We start from the raw sequence: 10,503 nt of genomic DNA, 5'->3' as shown, positions 1-10,503 counted from the left end.
TTAATTTCATGGTTGCAGTCACCATCTGCAGTGATTTTGGAGCCCTCAAAATAAAGTCTGTCACTGTTTCCATTGTTTCTCCATCTATTTGCCATGAAGTGATGGGACCAGATGCCATGATCTTAGTTTTCTAAATGAGAAAACTTAAAATGAGTTTTAAGCCAACTTTTTCACTCTCCTTTTCAGCTTTCATCGAGAGGCTCTTTAGTTCTACCATAAGGGTGGTGTCATCTGCGTATCTAAAGTTATTGATATTTCTCCCAGCAATCTTGATTCCAGCTTATGCTTTGTCCAGCCTGGCATTTCACACGATGTACTCTGCATATAAGTTAATTAAGCATCTAGAAGGAAATGGCAACCCGCTCCTGAATCTTGCGTAGAGAATCCTGTGGACAGAGGAGCCTGGTGGGCTGCTGTCCATAGAGTTGCACAGAGTCGGACACGACTGAAGCGACTTAGCATGCATGCATGCATTGGAGAAGGAAATGACAACCTGCTCCAATATTCTTGCCTGGAGAATTCCAGGGACGGATGAGCCTGGTGGGCTGCCGTCTATGGGGTCGCACAGAGTCAGACACAACTAAAGTGACTTAGCAGCAGCAGCAGCAAGCACGGTGACAAAATACAGATTTGACGTTCTCCTTTACGGATTTGGAAACAGGCTGTTGTTCCATGTCTGGTTCTAACTGTTGCTTCTTGAGCTGCATACAGATTTCTCAGAGGGCAGGTCAGGTGGTCTGGTATTCCCATCTCTTTAAGAATTTTCCACAGTTTGTTGTATCCACACAGTCAAAGGCTTTGGCATAGTCAATAAAGCAGAAGTAGGTGTTTTTCTGGAACTCTCTTGCTTTTTCAATGATCCAGCAGATGTTGGTGATTTGATCTCTGGTTCCTCTTCCTTTTCTAAATCCAGCTTGAACATCTTGAAGTTCTTGGTTTATGTACTATTAAAGCCTGGCTTGGAAAATTTTGAGCATTACTTTGCTAGCGTGTGAGATGAGTGCAATTGTTCAGTAGTTTGAACTTTCTTTGGCATTGCCTTTCTTTGGGATTGGAACGAAAACTGACCTTTTCCAGTCCTGTGGCCACTGCTGAGTTTTCCAAATTTGCTGGTATATTGAGTACAGCACTTTCAAAGCATCGTCTTTTAAGGTTTGAAACAGCTCAACTGGAATTCCATGGCCTCCACTAGCTTTGTTCATAGGCCCATTTGACTTCAAATTCTAGGATGTCTGGCTCTAGGAGAGTGATCACACCATCGTGGTTATATAGGTCATGAAGATCTTTTTTGTATAGTTCTGTGTATTCCAGGGAAAAAAGCCCAGTTTATCAGAAGTGTTTTTGTCGCTCCAGAAGGGCCTTGGGTTCCAAAAAATCATTTTGTGAAGGGAGAATACCCAACCTCAACCCATCTGTAGAGCTGATGGGAGAAAGTGGTGGGGACAAATTTCACTGATCTAATATTTTGCCATAGGCTCGCCCCTAAATTCTATTAAAATGTCCTAGCACACCATAAAAATCATGAAATTTTCTGATTCTAAGAAGCCATCTATGTGTTAGTATACTGTATTGGTGTTTTTCTTTCTGGCTCACTTCACTCTGTATAATCGGCTCCAGTTTCATCCATCTCAGCAGAACTGATTCAAATGTATTCTTTTTAATGGCTGAGTAATACTCCATTGTGTATATGTACCACAGCTTTCTTATCCATTCATCTACTGATGGACATCTAGGTTGTTTCCATGTCCTGGCTATTATAAACAGTGCTGCAATGAACATTGGGGTACATGTGTCTCTTTCAATTCTGGTTTCCTCTGTGTGTATGCCCAACAGTGGGATTGCTGGGTCATAAGGCATTTCTATTTGCAATTTTTTAAGGAATCTCCACACTGTTCTCCATAGTGGCTGTACTAGTTTGCATTCCCACCAACAGTGTAGGAGGGTTCCCTTCTCTCCACACCCTCTCCAGCATTTATTGCTTGCAGATTTTTGGATCGCAGACATTCTGACTGGTGTGAAGTGGTACCTCATTGTGGTTTTGATTTGCATTTCTCTAATAATGAGTGATGTTGAGCATCTTTTCATGTGTTAGCCATCCGTATGTCTTCTTTGGAGAAATGTCTCTTTAGTTCTTTGGCCCATTTTTTGATTGGGTCGTTTATTTTTCTGGAATTGAGCTGCAGGAGTTGCTTGTATATTTTTGAGATTAGTTGTTTGTCAGTTGCTTCATTTGCTATTATTTTCTCCCATTCGGAAGGCTGTCTTTTCACTTTGCTTATGTTTTCCTTTGTTGTGCAGAAGCTTTTAATTTTAATTAGATCCCATTTGTTTATTTTTGCTTTTATTTCCAGAATTCTGGGAGGTGGATCATAGAGGATCCTGCTGTGGTTTATGTCGGAGAGTGTTTTGCCTATGTTCTCCTCTAAGAGTTTTATAGTTTCTGGTCTTACATTTAGATCTTTAATCCATTTTGAGTTCCATATATATGGAATTTAGGAAGATGGCAATGATGACCCTGTATGCAGGACAGCAAAAAAGACACAGATGTGTATAGCGGACTTTTGGACTCAGAGGGAGAGGGAGAGGGTGCGATGATTTGGGAGAATGGCATTGAAACATGTATAATATCATGTAAGAATCGAAATGCCAGTCTATGTCTGATGCAGGATATGACACGCTTGGGGCTGACGCGCGGGGATGACCCAGAGAGATGTTGTGGGGAGGGGGGTGGGAGGGGGGTTCATGTTTGGGAACGCATGTACACCTGTGGTGGATTCATGTCAATCTATGCCAAAACCAATACAGAATTGTAAAGTAAAAATTAAAAATAAATAAATAAATAAATTTAAAAAAAAAGAAAAACAAAACAAAAATAAAATAAAATCAGGATATTTGGTTAAAAAAAAAAAAAAAAGAAGCCATCTATTTTGAATCTTTAATGGCTATAGTAGAAGTCACAGATGCCATGCCCAGGAATAAAAAATGCACAGAGTCATACCCAGGAAAAACACTAGAGTGTAGACAAATTTCTGGATCTCAGGTTAAGATCAGATAAACTTCATATTTTATAAACAATGAAGGAAAGAGCCAGAGAGGAGTGCTTTGCTCAAAGTCACTCAGTGGCAAAGCAACGATGAGAGCTGAAGTGTTGCACAGTCACTAAAAGAAATACCCCCATCAGATTCTCATCTGTCAAACATTTCAGCAAACATAAATAGCAGGGTTACTCTATTCAGGAAGAAATTTGTTTAGCTCAGCCAACCTTATTTTCTTTTTCAACAGATGAAGTAAAGCAGATTCAGAAATCTAACACATTTTTACATATGGGGCATGAGACCCTGCTAACTGCAGTAGTTGGTATGTGGTAGTGATGAAAGTGGTATGTAAAATTAAAGGAACAATTTGAATTTAAACCAGAAACTCGCTGCTGATGTAAAAAACAATTTAGCCATTTTAGATGCATCATTAACTTTTCCTCCTAGAATTTTATAATGGGGTGGGGAAGGAAAGGGGGCTGTGGTGTGCGTGTGTGTGTGTGTGTGTAAAAGTGGTGTGATATAGTGTATGTGTGTGTGAGATGTGCTGTGATGTGCTGTGGAGGGTGTGTGTGTGTTTTGGTTGCCATCTTCTGTGAAAAGCAAATGTTAAGTTGTACTTAACTGAGCTTCAAGAGGTTAAAGAGAGACAGCTGAGGAGAACTTGCACCCCAACCTAACAGGAACCCCCGAGAATCGTTAAGAAAAACGTTAGACTTGGGAGGTGGGAGTAGGGTAAGGGCACATGCTGTGTCCAGCAATGAGAGTGTGAATCAAGAACTCTCCCCATGGTTACATAAGTAAATAATTAATAACAAGAATATGTGGAAGTAAAAAAAATATTTTAAAATAGATTTATTGTCCATATGTTAGCACCCGAAGAACAAATAAAGTAAGTCAGCAGATCAAACCAGTCAATCCTAAAGGAAATCAACCCTGAATTTTCATTGGAAGAACTGATGCTGAAACTGAAACTCCAATATTTTGGCCACTTGATGCAAAGAGCTGACTCACTGGAAAAGACCCTGATGCTGGGTAAGACTGAGGGCAAGGAGAGAAGAGGGCAACAGAGGATGAGATGGTTTGGATGGCATCTTTGACTCAACGGACATGAGTTTGAGCAAACTCTTGGAGATAGTGAAGGACAGGGAAGCCTGGCATGCTGTAGTCCATGGGGTCACAAAGAGTCAGACAGGACTGAGCCACTGAACAGCAGCAAAGTTTAAAACAGAATGAAGAAACAAAAAAAAAAAAAAAAAGAGAGAGAGAGAGAGAGAATTTTCCACAAGGCATTTTCTGACAATCCTGTGCCAGAAATGTGTATCAGGATTTCAGTGAACATTTCTTTTTTCCAGGTTCCGTGTCTTTCAGTTGTTGAAACTCTGGAGTTAAGATGGGACTGAATGGGAAGGGCAGCACTACACTTACCATCAAATGACCTCAGACAGGTTTCCTTCTAGATCTTAGTTTATTTTACTCTTCAAAATGGGGTTATATGCAATATCTACAAACATCTGGGATGAAGGCATAGGAGCTGATCCACGGACAGTGACAGACACGTAGCAAAACACTTGAAAATGTGAACCGTGGGTGTTCCTCCTCAGGTTTTCACTATATCTGATCCAGAAGGAGTTCTTAATTCATGGGCAGGGGGCTGGGGCCCTTAGATCCCTGACTTTACCTAAGAACAAGGAGTTGTACCACTGATGTGTAAAGGATTTAACCCTTTCACATTCTCTAATGCCTTCTGGTCTCTTTGAAAGCTGGCTACAGGGGCCTTTCCACCTGGCTGCTCTGATTCCCACATTCCAGTTTTCTGGTCCTTATAGCTGTCCCATTTCAACACTGTCGCTGTCCCAAGCTCCCCACCTCACTGACTCTCCGGGTCGACCTCAGCCACCCTCCAGGACAGGACTTCCCAGCCTGTGCACCCACTTCATATCCTGCAGACAGGGACATGAGAACACCTCAAAAGGTGCTAAAAGGGCATGAAAGCCCTTTTAGGATCTGTTTTACTCAATCTGGTACAGATACAATTTATAAAGTCATGTTAAATAGCAATGGAACAGAAATTCAATTTTCTTACCCACAAAACAAGCGGTCCAGACATAGATCACTTGCAGAACAAATATGAGAGCACCAAGGGAACAAGAACTGGGGCAGAGGACGCAGGAGACATGGGTTGATCCCCGGGTCTGGAAGATCCACTGGAGTAGGAAATGGCCACCCACTCCAGTATTCTTACCTAGAAAAATTCCTTGGACAGAGGAGTCTGATGTGCTACAGTCCATCCGTGGAGTTGCGAAGAGTCAGGCTGAGCATACACTCTCTACTCTGCCACATTACAGCACATAATGCATACGAGGTCAGTCACTCAGTCATGTCCAACTCTTTGCAACCCCATGCATGGACTGTAGCCCACCAGGCTCCTCTGTCCATGGAATTTTTCCAGGTAAGAATACTGGAATGGGCTGCTATTTCCTCTCCATAGCACATAATAGTTCCTCAACAATAGCATGGATGTGGTGAAGGAATAAGCAGTGGGATTTTATAATTTTAAAATACCAAAGAATTGCTTTCCAGCCTAATAACTTATAACAATGTGTTTTTTTTTAATCCAATAATCTTCATCTCATAGGTTATCAGGTATTATCTTCCTGACCAGAATCCATGCTCTTGGCACTGTTTTCATTCTCAGCACTGCAGTTGATGACAAGTTGGGAAAAGAGACTGGGAAAGGATGCCTGTTTACTGTCTCTCCCATTGGTCAAAGTCCTGCTATTCTAGAGACCATAGTCTATTTTGAACCTCCTTTAGAATCTCTTGAGGAAACCCTCTATTTGAAAGCAATAACTTTTAATTGATGATTTGTGCTTCTTTTTCTTTTCTTGGCTGTTGATCTAGAGAAACTGAGGCACCAAGGACAAAATATCATTCTAAATTTACTCTAACTCAGCTCCATGTGCCTAATTGTAAAAGTATTTTAGTATTTATAGGCAAAACTTAAAGAAGTCTGTTTAGCACTTCAATAACCAGCTGCACAGGCTGATCCCTCGGTTAAGATCCACCGGAGTAGGAGATGGCCACCCACTCCAGTATTCTTACCTGGAAAAATTCCATGGACAGAGGAGCTTGGTGGGCTACAGTTTGTCCAACAGCACTGTAATTGTGTCAGCAGATCCAAAAAGCTCCTTGAACAGGTCCAGGAGAATTTCAGAAGCTCAGGGAAAGGGTCTCTGTCTCATCCCAATTCTCTCTCTTAAAAAGCAATGATTATAAGGCTAGACAACCTTTTTTCATAAAGGACCAGATGGTAAGTATGCTACCTGGGGGGCTGTTTGGTCTTTGTCACAGTTACTCAACTCTGCCATTGTGGTGCCATAGGCAATATGTAAATGAATGAGCAGACCTATGTTCAATAAAGCTTTATTTACAGAAGCAGGCTCCTGGGCTGTATTTGGTTCCCGGACCATAGCTGGCTAACTGATGACTGAATGATCACGGAGTGTTGTGATGTCTGGTAAAACCAGCACATGGGGAGTCACCAAGATTCTCACCCAACACACTTTGTGTTTTATGGAATATTTTTTCTTTCTCATTATGAAAATCAGACATGATCAAAAAACCTGGAAAATTTAAAATTCATCCATAATGCCATTAAACATGCCACCACTTGTAATATTTTGAGATTTTTGTTTGGGATTTTGTTTTATAGAATCAGGGTAATGCTGTATTTATTGCAAATTTACCTAGTTGTTATATTTTTTATGCTAAATTTTACATTTCTACTTTATAGATTGGGCTTTTTCAAGAGCCACAAGAAACTCCAGCAATGTCATCCTTTCTCTCACATTTACAGTTAGAGGCTATGGGACTTGAGATTTGGAGAAACTTATACAGAGAAGGGAACAGAAAGGATACTGCCTAGTGACTGCCAATAGCACATTCCACCAAGGTCAGGGTGTAGAGCAGCCCCAGAGAGAAGGAGTGTGTGTGTGTGTGTGTGTGTGTGTGTGTGTGTGTGTGCGCGCGCGCACATTGGGGAAACAACTTGTCACTAATATAGCTTCCTGGGGCCCCTGTTAAAAATCCTTATGTTGTCAGGAAATTCTGTAGGTAGTATACAGTCCAAGTTTTGAGAAGCACTATGGGTTCATGGGGTTCAGGGCACACCACCCATAAATACAGCCCTTTGGCCACTGAATATTTTAAGCTAAATGAGTCTGAGAAAGCAGCAGGAGCAGGAAGGTCATTCTGACCTTCTACTGCCCTTCTCCCCTGAAACAGGTCATAAAACCCTCATGTGAGAGGTGCCCTCCCTATACTCAGAACAGAGGAGCATCCTTATCCCCAAAGACAAAGAGACACCAAGAAGAATGCAAACAGATAGGACTTGCTAAGTTTCCCCCAGTTTGGTATGCTAGCCTCCATGAGAGTCTGCACTCATCAAATGCAGCACAAAAACACTCAACTGTTTCGTCAGGTCCTTAGGAAGGCTCCCATGTCATGTAAAAATTCATACATCTCAATTTATAGGTTTTTCTCTTGTCAGTTTGCCTTTAATTTTCAGTCCAAGCCAGGGACCTCCAGAGAGTCAAGGAAAACCTTTTCCTGCCCTATAAGAGAGGGGATTCCTGTACTGAAGCAGCTTTGACCATTCTATCACTAGGCAATATGTAAAACCTGATGCCAAAACACCACACACACACACACACACACACACACAGAGGCATCTGGATTTTTTTGTGGCTTTCACATCTCACCTACTTTCCTGGTATGTTCCTGAAGTAAAATCATCTCTGTTCTGTTGCTGGGGACTATGTTGGTGGCTCAAGTGGTAAAGAATCCACCTTCCAATGCAGGAGAGGCAGGAGATGGGGGTTCGGTCTCTGGGTAGGGAAGATCCCCAGGAGAAGGAAATAGTAAACCACTCCGGTATTCTTGCCTGGGAAAAACCCCATGGACAGAGGAGCCTGGTGGGTTACAGTCCCTGGGGTCTCAAGCAGTCCTTGCTGAAAAAGGGGGAACTTTTGTTTCCTTTTTTCTGGCCATGCCACACAGCTTTCAGGATCTTAGTTCCCCACCAGGGATCAAATCCTGTGCTCCCTGCAGCGGGAGTGTAGAGTCTTAACCACTGGACCCCCAGGGAATTCCCAGGGGTGAACTTCTTAAGCAAACCAGTACGGAATCAGAAAAAGATTTTTCACACTAGACACAAAGATAAGGAATTGAAATAAATGTAATAAGGGTCTATTACTTTGTAGGGTGAAAGTTATAAGTTGGAGAGAGTTTTTCTTTCTGGCTCCTGTGAAATTATATTTGCTCAGTACATTAGTAATACAAGGCAGGTGGAATGACAGTGTTTTTAATGTACAGAATTCAATTTTTTTAAGTACTTGGAAACCAGAAACTTGCAGTGGTAAAGATGGGAATACAAACGTTGCCATCGTTCAGTCCATGGTTGAGAGGCTGGCCATCCCATAATATCCCTGGACCACATCACGCGCTTTCTCTTTTCTGCTTGCCTGTCTGGGAAATAAGGATCAAGATAGTATCCACCTCTGGTTGATAAAAGGATAAAATGAGATAACTGTTGTACATCCTGGCAACTATGAATACAGAATAAATGCTGCTATTGTTTATAATAGAATCAGTGAGGTAATTACAGATTGTCCTTGCCTGTTCATTCTCACAAGCATCTTATTGACAACATCTTACTTCCTATAGTCTGTTTTGGCATATGTGTAAAGGTAATAAGACAATTTTTGCTGTAAACTGGATCATTAATTCACTCCAACTAGACTTCCCTCAAATTAATACTAATTAGTGATGTTTATTGTAATTTCAGTAGAAGTTAGAGTGATGTTTGTTTTGCAATACCACTGGGAGGGGGAACAAATTATGGTTTTTAAAAGAATAAATGCAGGAAGCCAATATAAAGTTAAGAGGAAATAATGACTTCAAGCATTTATTCAGTCACGTTGTGCACAACTTCTGAACAATAAAAATATCATTTTCACTGCATGCCAGGCAGAAGGAAGCATCTCTGAGCTGGTGTACCAAGTAAGGATAGGAGAGACAGAAATATCAGTGTTTTTACTCTCAGTGGAGCATCATGCTCATTAAACAAAAATTAATTTAGAAAATTATATCTCAAATCTGTTTCCAAAGTGTTCAGTAATTTGGGTCTGCCCTAGCAACATGAGACACATCCATCATCTGTCTATTTAAGCAAGAAAGCTTAATTTGGGAGGACCTGGGGAGTTGGCTGTTTATATATTGGCCACATAGTTTATTATTTTCAAAAATCATTGATGTCCCATCCCTTCTTATAGTGAAACAATCCAAAGACTCCACTTGTACAGAAATCAGGATTTTCCAAACGTGCCAACTACAAGGGTCACCTATTTAAATACACGTTCCCAGGCAGCTTCAGGGGATCAGCATTTTGAATAAGTGACTCCAGTCATCAGATAAGCTTGAGCAATACTTCCCATACCCATTCTCAGCCCTGACTTGTACTGGAGTCTCCTAGAGAATATAAAAAGCAACTGAAGGTGCAAGGAACTGAGAGAGTAGCAGCGAAATATATACATTACCATATGTAACATGACAGCTAATGGGAAGTTGCTGTGTAACACAGGGAGCTCAACCAAGAGGGGTGGGATGGAGATTCAAGAGGGAGAGGACACATGGCTGATTTACGTTGCTGATGGCAGACATCAGCACAACATTGAAAAGCAATTATCCTCCAATTCAAAATAAATTTTAAAAAAATGAAAGCAATGATACCCAGGCCCACTCCAGACAAAGTGCATCAGCCTCACTGGAGGTGGCCTAGCCATTTTTGTTTTTCAAGAGCTACCCAGATCTGCATCAGAAAAAGAGCTTTGCTGAAGATCAACAAAGAATGCAAGAGACCCCAGTTCAATTCCTGGGTGGGGAAGATCTCCTGGAGAAGGGATAGGCAACCCACTCCGGTATTCTTGGGCTTCCCTGGTAGCTCAGACAGTAAAGAATCTGCCTGCAGTTCGGGAGACCTGGGTTTGATCCCTGGGTTGGGAAGATCCCCTGGAGGAGGGCATGGCAACCCACTCCAGCGCTCGTGCCTGGAGAATCCCCGGTGGGCTATAGTCCATGGGGTCTCAAAGAGTTGGATGCAACTCAGCACAGCAACAGAACCCATATCTTTCTACCCCAAGAAGGATGGATTTTTGCTCCTCTCTCTCTTCCCATTACTTCACCACCACCAAAAGCAACTCATAGTCTGTCTTTTCAGAGGTCTTCTTTATCCTCTTGGCCATTGGAAGCGAGGTGAAGAGGGAAAGGGTGAGGTAAATCTATCCATCCAAAAATCATTTATTAAAGCATTTAAACAGTGTACACTGCTCTTACCCAATCAAGTGGCCCGGAGAACTTTAATTGGCAGTTTCATGTCCCATAATCGAAAACATGAAGGATCACTAGC

At 41.7% G+C, this 10,503-nt stretch overlaps 1 long non-coding RNA gene across 1 annotated transcript; it reads right to left on the bottom strand.

Moving 5' to 3' along the window:
- Positions 1–8,256: 8,256 nt before the first annotated feature.
- On the bottom strand, positions 8,257–10,010 carry LOC120854448. Its single transcript, XR_005718989.1, has 2 exons — positions 9,901–10,010; positions 8,257–9,861 (listed from the first exon to the last, which is right to left on the bottom strand). It is a non-coding gene; the product is annotated as an uncharacterized LOC120854448 (long non-coding RNA).
- Positions 10,011–10,503: the final 493 nt, after the last annotated feature.

This window comes from Oryx dammah, unplaced genomic scaffold (genome assembly GCF_014754425.2).
Source record: "Oryx dammah isolate SB20612 unplaced genomic scaffold, SCBI_Odam_1.1 HiC_scaffold_27, whole genome shotgun sequence".
Classification (NCBI taxonomy): domain Eukaryota; kingdom Metazoa; phylum Chordata; class Mammalia; order Artiodactyla; family Bovidae; genus Oryx; species Oryx dammah.
The sequence above is the reverse complement of the archived record's forward strand: the minus strand, read 5'-3'. Positions and strand labels throughout refer to the sequence as shown.